Source organism: Lactuca virosa, chromosome 1 (assembly GCF_052849685.1).
Source record: "Lactuca virosa cultivar CGN04683 chromosome 1, Lactuca_virosa_CGN04683_v6, whole genome shotgun sequence".
Classification (NCBI taxonomy): Eukaryota; Viridiplantae; Streptophyta; class Magnoliopsida; order Asterales; family Asteraceae; genus Lactuca; species Lactuca virosa.
The window spans coordinates 263,683,996-263,693,747 of NC_136426.1; the positions used below are offsets into that span (position 1 = coordinate 263,683,996).

At 47.4% G+C, this 9,752-nt stretch overlaps 28 non-coding genes across 28 annotated transcripts; all 28 read left to right on the top strand.

The window, feature by feature from the left end:
• Positions 1 to 228: 228 nt before the first annotated feature.
• On the top strand, positions 229 to 347 carry LOC145154249 (5S ribosomal RNA). The gene has a single exon (XR_013734731.1). It is a non-coding gene; the product is annotated as a 5S ribosomal RNA (ribosomal RNA).
• A 229-nt stretch (positions 348 to 576) lies between these two features.
• On the top strand, positions 577 to 695 carry LOC145144092 (5S ribosomal RNA). The gene has a single exon (XR_013725111.1). It is a non-coding gene; the product is annotated as a 5S ribosomal RNA (ribosomal RNA).
• Positions 696 to 922: 227 nt separating this feature from the next.
• LOC145144641 (5S ribosomal RNA) lies at positions 923 to 1,041 on the top strand. The gene has a single exon (XR_013725650.1). It is a non-coding gene; the product is annotated as a 5S ribosomal RNA (ribosomal RNA).
• Positions 1,042 to 1,266: 225 nt separating this feature from the next.
• LOC145151913 (5S ribosomal RNA) lies at positions 1,267 to 1,385 on the top strand. The gene has a single exon (XR_013732457.1). It is a non-coding gene; the product is annotated as a 5S ribosomal RNA (ribosomal RNA).
• Positions 1,386 to 1,614: 229 nt separating this feature from the next.
• LOC145141604 (5S ribosomal RNA) lies at positions 1,615 to 1,733 on the top strand. The gene has a single exon (XR_013722802.1). It is a non-coding gene; the product is annotated as a 5S ribosomal RNA (ribosomal RNA).
• A 226-nt stretch (positions 1,734 to 1,959) lies between these two features.
• On the top strand, positions 1,960 to 2,078 carry LOC145153291 (5S ribosomal RNA). The gene has a single exon (XR_013733809.1). It is a non-coding gene; the product is annotated as a 5S ribosomal RNA (ribosomal RNA).
• A 228-nt stretch (positions 2,079 to 2,306) lies between these two features.
• Positions 2,307 to 2,425, top strand: LOC145139117 (5S ribosomal RNA). The gene has a single exon (XR_013721834.1). It is a non-coding gene; the product is annotated as a 5S ribosomal RNA (ribosomal RNA).
• A 229-nt stretch (positions 2,426 to 2,654) lies between these two features.
• LOC145139853 (5S ribosomal RNA) lies at positions 2,655 to 2,773 on the top strand. Its single transcript, XR_013722018.1, has one exon. It is a non-coding gene; the product is annotated as a 5S ribosomal RNA (ribosomal RNA).
• A 230-nt stretch (positions 2,774 to 3,003) lies between these two features.
• On the top strand, positions 3,004 to 3,122 carry LOC145151915 (5S ribosomal RNA). Its single transcript, XR_013732458.1, has one exon. It is a non-coding gene; the product is annotated as a 5S ribosomal RNA (ribosomal RNA).
• A 225-nt stretch (positions 3,123 to 3,347) lies between these two features.
• LOC145155484 (5S ribosomal RNA) lies at positions 3,348 to 3,466 on the top strand. Its single transcript, XR_013735921.1, has one exon. It is a non-coding gene; the product is annotated as a 5S ribosomal RNA (ribosomal RNA).
• Positions 3,467 to 3,695: 229 nt separating this feature from the next.
• Positions 3,696 to 3,814, top strand: LOC145151917 (5S ribosomal RNA). The gene has a single exon (XR_013732460.1). It is a non-coding gene; the product is annotated as a 5S ribosomal RNA (ribosomal RNA).
• Positions 3,815 to 4,040: 226 nt separating this feature from the next.
• On the top strand, positions 4,041 to 4,159 carry LOC145153293 (5S ribosomal RNA). Its single transcript, XR_013733811.1, has one exon. It is a non-coding gene; the product is annotated as a 5S ribosomal RNA (ribosomal RNA).
• Positions 4,160 to 4,387: 228 nt separating this feature from the next.
• Positions 4,388 to 4,506, top strand: LOC145155110 (5S ribosomal RNA). The gene has a single exon (XR_013735566.1). It is a non-coding gene; the product is annotated as a 5S ribosomal RNA (ribosomal RNA).
• Positions 4,507 to 4,736: 230 nt separating this feature from the next.
• LOC145155029 (5S ribosomal RNA) lies at positions 4,737 to 4,855 on the top strand. The gene has a single exon (XR_013735491.1). It is a non-coding gene; the product is annotated as a 5S ribosomal RNA (ribosomal RNA).
• A 229-nt stretch (positions 4,856 to 5,084) lies between these two features.
• Positions 5,085 to 5,203, top strand: LOC145154511 (5S ribosomal RNA). Its single transcript, XR_013734985.1, has one exon. It is a non-coding gene; the product is annotated as a 5S ribosomal RNA (ribosomal RNA).
• Positions 5,204 to 5,427: 224 nt separating this feature from the next.
• Positions 5,428 to 5,546, top strand: LOC145151918 (5S ribosomal RNA). Its single transcript, XR_013732461.1, has one exon. It is a non-coding gene; the product is annotated as a 5S ribosomal RNA (ribosomal RNA).
• Positions 5,547 to 5,775: 229 nt separating this feature from the next.
• Positions 5,776 to 5,894, top strand: LOC145134251 (5S ribosomal RNA). The gene has a single exon (XR_013719035.1). It is a non-coding gene; the product is annotated as a 5S ribosomal RNA (ribosomal RNA).
• Positions 5,895 to 6,122: 228 nt separating this feature from the next.
• Positions 6,123 to 6,241, top strand: LOC145146960 (5S ribosomal RNA). The gene has a single exon (XR_013727880.1). It is a non-coding gene; the product is annotated as a 5S ribosomal RNA (ribosomal RNA).
• A 231-nt stretch (positions 6,242 to 6,472) lies between these two features.
• LOC145144053 (5S ribosomal RNA) lies at positions 6,473 to 6,591 on the top strand. The gene has a single exon (XR_013725074.1). It is a non-coding gene; the product is annotated as a 5S ribosomal RNA (ribosomal RNA).
• Positions 6,592 to 6,820: 229 nt separating this feature from the next.
• LOC145151919 (5S ribosomal RNA) lies at positions 6,821 to 6,939 on the top strand. Its single transcript, XR_013732462.1, has one exon. It is a non-coding gene; the product is annotated as a 5S ribosomal RNA (ribosomal RNA).
• A 228-nt stretch (positions 6,940 to 7,167) lies between these two features.
• On the top strand, positions 7,168 to 7,286 carry LOC145153295 (5S ribosomal RNA). Its single transcript, XR_013733812.1, has one exon. It is a non-coding gene; the product is annotated as a 5S ribosomal RNA (ribosomal RNA).
• A 229-nt stretch (positions 7,287 to 7,515) lies between these two features.
• LOC145151920 (5S ribosomal RNA) lies at positions 7,516 to 7,634 on the top strand. Its single transcript, XR_013732463.1, has one exon. It is a non-coding gene; the product is annotated as a 5S ribosomal RNA (ribosomal RNA).
• Positions 7,635 to 7,863: 229 nt separating this feature from the next.
• LOC145151921 (5S ribosomal RNA) lies at positions 7,864 to 7,982 on the top strand. Its single transcript, XR_013732464.1, has one exon. It is a non-coding gene; the product is annotated as a 5S ribosomal RNA (ribosomal RNA).
• A 229-nt stretch (positions 7,983 to 8,211) lies between these two features.
• LOC145151922 (5S ribosomal RNA) lies at positions 8,212 to 8,330 on the top strand. Its single transcript, XR_013732465.1, has one exon. It is a non-coding gene; the product is annotated as a 5S ribosomal RNA (ribosomal RNA).
• Positions 8,331 to 8,560: 230 nt separating this feature from the next.
• On the top strand, positions 8,561 to 8,679 carry LOC145146160 (5S ribosomal RNA). The gene has a single exon (XR_013727108.1). It is a non-coding gene; the product is annotated as a 5S ribosomal RNA (ribosomal RNA).
• Positions 8,680 to 8,909: 230 nt separating this feature from the next.
• On the top strand, positions 8,910 to 9,028 carry LOC145151923 (5S ribosomal RNA). The gene has a single exon (XR_013732466.1). It is a non-coding gene; the product is annotated as a 5S ribosomal RNA (ribosomal RNA).
• A 226-nt stretch (positions 9,029 to 9,254) lies between these two features.
• LOC145147324 (5S ribosomal RNA) lies at positions 9,255 to 9,373 on the top strand. The gene has a single exon (XR_013728231.1). It is a non-coding gene; the product is annotated as a 5S ribosomal RNA (ribosomal RNA).
• A 224-nt stretch (positions 9,374 to 9,597) lies between these two features.
• LOC145155682 (5S ribosomal RNA) lies at positions 9,598 to 9,716 on the top strand. The gene has a single exon (XR_013736111.1). It is a non-coding gene; the product is annotated as a 5S ribosomal RNA (ribosomal RNA).
• The last annotated feature ends 36 nt before the right edge of the window (positions 9,717 to 9,752 follow it).

The window sequence follows — 9,752 nt, forward strand, 5'->3', positions numbered from 1 at the left end:
TTTTTCGTTGTCCGTTTGCGTTTTTTTAGATTTTACGTGCGGTTTTTTTTTTGTTTTTTTTTCTTTCTTGCTATTTCTATGCTCGGGTGGCCTCCGTTTCATGGTTCATGGTCTTCGTATTTTTGGAACGGAGCCGATCGGTCACGTGGGTCCCACGCCTCGCGTACGAAAACAAAGGAGGTTCTGCGTCTTTTAAGACATACAAGCAATAAGCATGGATAGTATTTCGGGTGCGATCATACCAGCACTAATGCACCGGATCCCATCAGAACTCCGCAGTTAAGCGTGCTTGGGCGAGAGTAGTACTAGAATGGGTGACCCCCTGGGAAGTCCTCGTGTTGCACCCCCCTTTTTCGTTGTACGTTTGCGTTTTTTTAGATTTTACGTGCGGTTTTTTTTTGTTTTTTTTTCTTTCTTGCTATTTCTATGCTCGGGTGGCCTCCGCTTCATGGTTGATGGTTTTCGTATTTTTGGAACGGAGCCGATCGGTCACGTGGGTTCCACGCCTCGCGTACGAAAACAAAGGAGGTTCTGCGTCTTTTAAGACATAAAAGCAATAAGCATGGATAGTATTTCGGGTCCGATCATACCAGCACTAATGCACCGGATCCCATCAGAACTCCGCAGTTAAGCGTGCTTGGGCGAGAGTAGTACTAGGATGGGTGACCCCCTGGGAAGTCCTCGTGTTGCACCCCCCCTTTTTCGTTGTCCGTTTGCGTTTTTTTAGATTTTACGTGCGGTTTTTTTTTGTTTTTTTTTTCTTGCTATTTCTATGCTCGGGTGGCCTCCGTTTCATGGTTCATGGTCTTCGTATTTTTGGAACGGAGCCGATCGGTCACGTGGGTCCCACGCCTCGCGTACGAAAACAAAGGAGGTTCTGTGTCTTTTAAGACATACAAGCAATAAGCATGGACAGTATTTCGGGTGCGATCATACCAGCACTAATGCACCGGATCCCATCAAAACTCCGCAGTTAAGCGTGCTTGGGCGAGAGTAGTACTAGGATGGGTGACCCCATGGGAAGTCCTCGTGTTGCACCCCCCTTTTTCGTTGTCCGTTTGCGTTTTTTAGATTTTACGTGCGGTTTTTTTTTGTTTTTTTTTTTCTTGCTATTTCTATGCTCGGTGGCCTCCTTTTCATGGTTCATGGTCTTCGTATTTTTGGAACGGAGCCGATCGGTCACGTGGGTCCCACGCCTCGCGTACGAAAACAAAGGAGGTTCTGTGTCTTTTAAGACATAAAAGCAATAATCATGGACAATATTTCGGGTGCGATCATACCAGCACTAATGCACCGGATCCCATCAGAACTCCGCAGTTAAGCGTGCTTGGGCGAGAGTAGTACTAGGATGGGTGACCCCCTGGGAAGTCCTCGTGTTGCACCCCGCTTTTTCGTTGTCCGTTTGCGTTTTTTTAGATTTTACGTGCGGTTTTTTTTTTGTTTTTTTTCTTTCTTGCTATTTCTATGCTCGGGTGGCCTCCGCTTCATGGTTGATGGTCTTCGTATTTTTGGAACGGAGCTGATCGGTCACGTGGGTCCCACGCCTCGCGTACGAAAACAAAGGAGGTTCTTCGTCTTTTAAGACATACAAGCAATAAGCATGGATAGTATTTCGGGTGCGATCATACCAACACTAATGCACCGGATCCCATCAGAACTCCGCAGTTAAGCGTGCTTGGGCGAGAGTAGTACTAGGATGGGTGACCCCCTGGGAAGTCCTCGTGTTGCACCCCCCCTTTTTCGTTGTCCGTTTGCGGTTTTTTAGATTTTACGTGCGGTTTTTTTTTGTTTTTTTTTCTTGCTATTTCTATGCTCGGGTGGCCTCCGTTTCATTGTTCATGGTCTTCGTATTTTTGGAACGGAGCCGATCGGTCACGTGGGTCCCACGCCTCGCGTACGAAAACAAAGGAGGTTCTGTGTCTTTTAAGACATACAAGCAATAAGCATGGACAGTATTTCGGGTGCGATCATACCAGCACTAATGCACCGGATCCCATCAGAACTCCGCAGTTAAGCGTGCTTGGGCGAGAGTAGTACTAGGATGGGTGACCCCATGGGAAGTCCTCGTGTTGCACCCCCCATTTTCGTTGTCCGTTTGCGTTTTTTTAGATTTTACGTGCGGTTTTTTTTTGTTTTTTTTCTTTCTTGCTATTTCTATGCTCGGGTGGCCTCCGCTTCAAGGGTGATGGTCTTCGTATTTTTGGAACGGAGCTGATCGGTCACGTGGGTCCCACGCCTCGCGTACGAAAACAAAGGAGTTTCTGCGTCTTTTAAGACATACAAGCAATAAGCATGGATAGTATTTTGGGTGCGATCATACCAGCAATAATGCACCGGATCCCATCAGAACTCCGCAGTTAAGCGTGCTTGGGCGAGAGTAGTACTAGGATGGGTGACCCCCTGGGAAGTCCTCGTGTTGCACCCCCCTTTTTCGTTGTCCGTTTGCGTTTTTTTAGATTTTACGTGCGGTTTTTTTTGTTTTTTTTTTCTTTCTTGCTATTTTTATGCTCGGGTGGCCTCCATTTCATGGTTCATGGTCTTCGTATTTTTGGAACGGAGCCGATCGGTCACGTGGGTCCCACGCCTCGCGTACGAAAACAAAGGAGGTTCTGCGTCTTTTAAGACATACAAGCAATAAGCATGGATAGTATTTCGGGTGCGATCATACCAGCACTAATGCACCGGATCCCATCAGAACTCCGCAGTTAAGTGTGCTTGGGCGAGAGTAGTACTAGCATGGGTGACCCCCTGGGAAGTCCTCGTGTTGCACCCCCCTTTTTCGTTGTCCGTTTGCGTTTTTTTAGATTTTACGAGCGGTTTTTTTTTGTTTTTTTTTTCTTTCTTGCTATTTCTATGCTCGGGTGGCCTCCGTTTCATGGTTCATGGTCTTCGTATTTTTGGAACGGAGCCGATCGGTCACGTGGGTCCCACGCCTCGCGTACGAAAACAAAGGAGGTTCTGCGTCTTTTAAGACATAAAAGCAATAAGCATGGATAGTATTTCGGGTGCGATCATACCAGCACTAATGCACCGGATCCCATCAGAACTCCGCAGTTAAGCGTGCTTGGGCGAGAGTAGTACTAGGATGGGTGACCCCCTGGGAAGTCCTCGTGTTGCACCCCCCTTTTTCGTTGTACGTTTGCGTTTTTTTAGATTTTACGTGCGGTTTTTTTTTTTTTTTCTTTCTTGCTATTTCTATGCTCGGGTGGCCTCCGCTTCATGGTTGATGGTTTTCGTATTTTTGGAACGGAGCCGATCGGTCACGTGGGTTCCACGCCTCGCGTACGAAAACAAAGGAGGTTCTGCGTCTTTTAAGACATAAAAGCAATAAGCATGGATAGTATTTCGGGTGCGATCATACCAGCACTAATGCCCCGGATCCCATCAGAACTCCGCAGTTAAGCGTGCTTGGGCGAGAGTAGTACTAGGATGGGTGACCCCCTGGGAAGTCCTCGTGTTGCACCCCCCTTTTTCGTTGTCCGTTTGCGTTTTTTTAGATTTTACGTGCGGTTTTTTTTTGTTTTTTTTTCTTTCTTGCTATTTCTATGCTCGGGTGGCCTCCGCTTCATGGTTGATGGTTTTCGTATTTTTGGAACGGAGCCGATCGGTCACGTGGGTTCCACAACTCGCGTACGAAAACAAAGGAGGTTCTGCGTCTTTTAAGACATAAAAGCAATAAGCATGGATAGTATTTCGGGTGCGATCATACCAGCACTAATGCACCGGATCCCATCAGAACTCCGCAGTTAAGCGTGCTTGGGCGAGAGTAGTACTAGGATGGGTGACCCCCTGGGAAGTCCTCGTGTTGCACCCCCCCTTTTTCGTTGTCCGTTTGCGGTTTTTTAGATTTTACGTGCGGTTTTTTTTTGTTTTTTTTTCTTGCTATTTCTATGCTCGGGTGGCCTCCGTTTCATTGTTCATGGTCTTCGTATTTTTGGAACGGAGCCGATCGGTCACGTGGGTCCCACGCCTCGCGTACGAAAACAAAGGAGGTTCTGTGTCTTTTAAGACATACAAGCAATAAGCATGGACAGTATTTCGGGTGCGATCATACCAGCACTAATGCACCGGATCCCATCAGAACTCCGCAGTTAAGCGTGCTTGGGCGAGAGTAGTACTAGGATGGGTGACCCCATGGGAAGTCCTCGTGTTGCACCCCCCATTTTCGTTGTCCGTTTGCGTTTTTTTAGATTTTACGTGCGGTTTTTTTTTGTTTTTTTTCTTTCTTGCTATTTCTATGCTCGGGTGGCCTCCGCTTCATGGTTGATGGTCTTCGTATTTTTGGAACGGAGCTGATCGGTCACGTGGGTCCCACGCCTCGCGTACGAAAACAAAGGAGTTTCTGCGTCTTTTAAGACATACAAGCAATAAGCATGGATAGTATTTTGGGTGCGATCATACCAGCACTAATGCACCGGATCCCATCAGAACTCTGCAGTTAAGCGTGCTTGGGCGAGAGTAGTACTAGGATGGGTGACCCCCTGGGAAGTCCTCGTGTTGCACCCCCCTTTTTCGTTGTCCGTTTGCGTTTTTTTAGATTTTACGTGCGGTTTTTTTTTGTTTTTTTTTTCTTTCTTGCTATTTTTATGCTCGGGTGGCCTCCATTTCATGGTTCATGGTCTTCGTATTTTTGGAACGGAGCCGATCGGTCACGTGGGTCCCACGCCTCGCGTACGAAAACAAAGGAGGTTCTGCGTCTTTTAAGACATACAAGCAATAAGCATGGATAGTATTTCGGGTGCGATCATACCAGCACTAATGCACCGGATCCCATCAGAACTCCGCAGTTAAGCGTGCTTGGGCGAGAGTAGTACTAGCATGGGTGACCCCCTGGGAAGTCCTCGTGTTGCACCCCCCTTTTTCGTTGTCCGTTTGCGTTTTTTTAGATTTTACGAGCGGTTTTTTTTTGTTTTTTTTTCTTTCTTGCTATTTCTATGCTCGGGTGGCCTCCGTTTCATGGTTCATGGTCTTCGTATTTTTGGAACGGAGCCGATCGGTCACGTGGGTCCCACGCCTCGCGTACGAAAACAAAGGAGGTTCTGCGTCTTTTAAGACATAAAAGCAATAAGCATGGATAGTATTTCGGGTGCGATCATACCAGCACTAATGTACCGGATCCCATCAGAACTCCGCAGTTAAGCGTGCTTGGGCGAGAGTAGTACTAGGATGGGTGACCCCCTGGGAAGTCCTCGTGTTGCACCCCCCTTTTTCGTTGTACGTTTGCGTTTTTTTAGATTTTACGTGCGGTTTTTTTTTTTTTTCTTTCTTGCTATTTCTATGCTCGGGTGGCCTCCGCTTCATGGTTGATGGTTTTCGTATTTTTGGAACGGAGCCGATCGGTCACGTGGGTTCCACGCCTCGCGTACGAAAACAAAGGAGGTTCTGCGTCTTTTAAGACATAAAAGCAATAAGCATGGATAGTATTTCGGGTGCGATCATACCAGCACTAATGCACCGGATCCCATCAGAACTCCGCAGTTAAGCGTGCTTGGGCGAGAGTAGTACTAGGATGGGTGACCCCCTGGGAAGTCCTCGTGTTGCACCCCCCCTTTTTCGTTGTCCGTTTGCGTTTTTTTAGATTTTACGTGCGGTTTTTTTTTTGTTTTTTTTTTCTTGCTATTTCTATGCTCGGGTGGCCTCCGTTTCATGGTTCATGGTCTTCGTATTTTTGGAACGGAGCCGATCGGTCACGTGGGTCCCACGCCTCGCGTACGAAAACAAAGGAGGTTCTGTGTCTTTTGAAGACATACAAGCAATAAGCATGGACACTATTTCGGGTGCGATCATACCAGCACTAATGCACCGGATCCCATCAGAACTCCGCCGTTAAGCGTGCTTGGGCGAGAGTAGTACTAGGATGGGTGACCCCATGGGAAGTCCTCGTGTTGCACCCCCCTTTTTCGTTGTCCGTTTGCGTTTTTTTAGATTTTACGTGCGGTTTTTTTTTGTTTTTTTTCTTTTTTGCTATTTCTATGCTCGGGTGGCCTCCGCTTCATGGTTGATGGTCTTCGTATTTTTGGAACGGAGTTGATCGGTCACGTGGGTCCCACGCCTCGCGTACGAAAACAAAGGAGGTTCTGCGTCTTTTAAGACATACAAGCAATAAGCATGGATAGTATTTCGGGTGCGATCATACCAGCAGTAATGCACCGGATCCTATCAGAACTCCGCAGTTAAGCGTGCTTGGGCGAGAGTAGTACTAGGATGGGTGACCCCCTGGGAAGTCCTCGTGTTGCACCCCCCTTTTTCGTTGTCCGTTTGCGTTTTTTTATATTTTACGTGCGGTTTTTTTTTTGTTTTTTTTTTCTTTCTTGCTATTTCTATGCTCGGGTGGCCTCCGTTTCATGGTTCATGGTCTTCGTATTTTTGGAACGGAGCCGATCGGTCACGTGGGTCCCACGCCTCGCGTACGAAAACAAAGGAGGTTTTGCGTCTTTTAAGACATACAAGCAATAAGCATGGATAGTATTTCGGGTGCGATCATACCAGCACTAATGCACCGGATCCCATCAGAACTCCGCACTTAAGCGTGCTTGGGCGAGAGTAGTACTAGGATGGGTGACCCCCTGGGAAGTCCTCGTGTTGCACCCCCCTTTTTCGTTGTCCGTTTGCGTTTTTTTAGATTTTACGTGCGGTTTTTTTTTTGTTTTTTTTCTTTCTTGCTATTTCTATGCTCGGGTGGCCTCCGCTTCATGGTTGATGGTTTTCGTATTTTTGGAACGGAGCCGATCGGTCACGTGGGTTCCACGCCTCGCGTACGAAAACAAAGGAGGTTCTGCGTCTTTTAAGACATAAAAGCAATAAGCATGGATAGTATTTCGGGTGCGATCATACCAGCACTAATGCACCGGATCCCATCAGAACTCCGCAGTTAAGCGTGCTTGGGCGAGAGTAGTACTAGGATGGGTGACCCCCTGGGAAGTCCTCGTGTTGCACCCCCCCTTTTTCGTTGTCCGTTTGCGTTTTTTTAGATTTTACGTGCGGTTTTTTTTTTGTTTTTTTTTCTTGCTATTTCTATGCTCGGGTGGCCTCCGTTTCATGGTTCATGGTCTTCGTATTTTTGGAACGGAGCCGATCGGTCACGTGGGTCCCACGCCTCGCGTACGAAAACAAAGGAGGTTTTGTGTCTTTTGAAGACATACAAGCAATAAGCATGGACAATATTTCGGGTGCGATCATACCAGCACTAATGCACCGGATCCCATCAGAACTCCGCAGTTAAGCGTGCTTGGGCGAGAGTAGTACTAGGATGGGTGACCCCATGGGAAGTCCTCGTGTTGCACCCCCATTTTTCGTCGTCCGTTTGCGTTTTTTTAGATTTTACGTGCGGTTTTTTTTTGTTTTTTTTTCTTTCTTGCTATTTCTATGCTCGGGTGGCCTCCGCTTCATGGTTGATGGTCTTCGTATTTTTGGAACGGAGCTGATCGGTCACGTGGGTCCCACGCCTCGCGTACGAAAACAAAGGAGGTTCTGCGTCTTTTAAGACATACAAGCAATAAGCATGGATAGTATTTCGGGTGCGATCATACCAGCACTAATGCACCGGATCCCATCAGAACTCCGCAGTTAAGCGTGCTTGGGCGAGAGTAGTACTAGGATGGGTGACCCCCTGGGAAGTCCTCGTGTTGCACCCCCCTTTTTCGTTGTCCGTTTGCGTTTTTTTAGATTTTACGTGCGGTTTTTTTTTGTTTTTTTTTCTTTCTTGCTATTTCTATGCTCGAGTGGCCTCCGTTTCATGGTTCATGGTCTTCGTATTTTTGGAACGGAGCCGATCGGTCACGTGGGTCCCACGCCTCGCGTACGAAAACAAAGGAGGTTCTGCGTCTTTTAAGACATACAAGCAATAAGCATGGATAGTATTTCGGGTGCGATCATACCAGCACTAATGCACCGGATCCCATCAGAACTCCGCAGTTAAGCGTGCTTGGGCGAGAGTAGTACTAGGATGGGTGACCCCCTGGGAAGTCCTCGTGTTGCACCCCCTTTTTCGTTGTCCGTTTGCGTTTTTTTAGATTTTACGTGCGGTTTTTTTTTTGTTTTTTTTTCTTTCTTGCTATTTCTATGCTCGGGTGGCCTCCGTTTCATGGTTCATGGTCTTCGTATTTTTGGAACGGAGCCGATCGGTCACGTGGGTCCCACGCCTCGCGTACGAAAACAAAGGAGGTTCTGCGTCTTTTAAGACATACAAGCAATAAGCATGGATAGTATTTCGGGTGCGATCATACCAGCACTAATGCACCGGATCCCATCAGAACTCCGCAGTTAAGCGTGCTTGGGCGAGAGTAGTACTAGGATGGGTGACCCCCTGGGAAGTCCTCGTGTTGCACCCCCCTTTTTCGTTGTCCGTTTGCGTTTTTTTAGATTTTACGTGCGGTTTTTTTTTTGTTTTTTTTTCTTTCTTGCTATTTCTATGCTCGGGTGGCCTCCGTTTCATGGTTCATGGTCTTCGTATTTTTGGAACGGAGCCGATCGGTCACGTGGGTCCCACGCCTCGCGTACGAAAACAAAGGAGGTTCTGCGTCTTTTAAGACATACAAGCAATAAGTATGGATAGTATTTCGGGTGCGATCATACCAGCACTAATGCACCGGATCCTATCAGAACTCCGCAGTTAAACGTGCATGGGCGAGAGTAGTACTAGGATGGGTGACCCCCTGGGAAGTCCTCGTGTTGCACCCCCCTTTTTCGTTGTCCGTTTGCGTTTTTTTAGATTTTACGTGCGGTTTTTTTTTTGTTTTTTTTTCTTTCTTGCTATTTCTATGCTCGGGTGGCCTCCGTTTCATGGTTCATGGTCTTCGTATTTTTGGAACGGAGCCGATCGGTCACGTGGGTCCCACGCCTCGCGTACGAAAACAAAGGAGGTTCTGCGTCTTTTAAGACATACAAGCAATAAGCATGGATAGTATTTCGGGTGCGATCATACCAGCACTAATGCACCGGATCCCATCAGAACTCCGCAGTTAAGCGTGCTTGGGCGAGAGTAGTACTAGGATGGGTGACCCCCTGGGAAGTCCTCGTGTTGCACCCCCCCTTTTTCGTTGTCCGTTTGCGTTTTTTTAGATTTTACGTGCGTTTTTTTTTTGTTTTTTTTTCTTGCTATTTCTATGCTCGGGTGGCCTCCGTTTCATAGTTCATGGTCTTCGTATTTTTGGAACGGAGCCGATCGGTCACGTGGGTCCCACGCCTCGCGTACGAAAACAAATGAGGTTCTGTGTCTTTTAAGACATACAAGCAATAAGCATGGACAGTATTTCGGGTGCGATCATACCAGCTCTGATGCACCGGATCCCATCAAAACTCCGCAGTTAAGCGTGCTTGGGCGAGAGTAGTACTAGGATGGGTGACCCCATGGGAAGTCCTCGTGTTGCACCCCCCTTTTTCGTTGTCCGTTTGCGTTTTTTAGATTTTACGTGCGGTTTTTTTTTGTTTTTTTTTCTTGCTATTTCTATGCTCGGGTGGCCTCCGTTTCATGGTTCATGGTCTTCGTATTTTTGGAACGGAGTCGATCGGTCACGTGGGTCCCACGCCTCGCGTACGAAAACAAAGGAGGTTCTGTGTCTTTTAAGACATAAAAGCAATAAGCATGGACAGTATTTCGGGAGCGATCATACCAGCACTAATGCACCGGATCCCATCAGAACTCCGCAGTTAAGCGTGCTTGGGCGAGAGTAGTACTAGGATGGGTGACCCCATGGGAAGTCCTCGTGTTGCACCCCCCTTTTTCGTTGTCCGTTTGCGTTTTTTTAGATTTT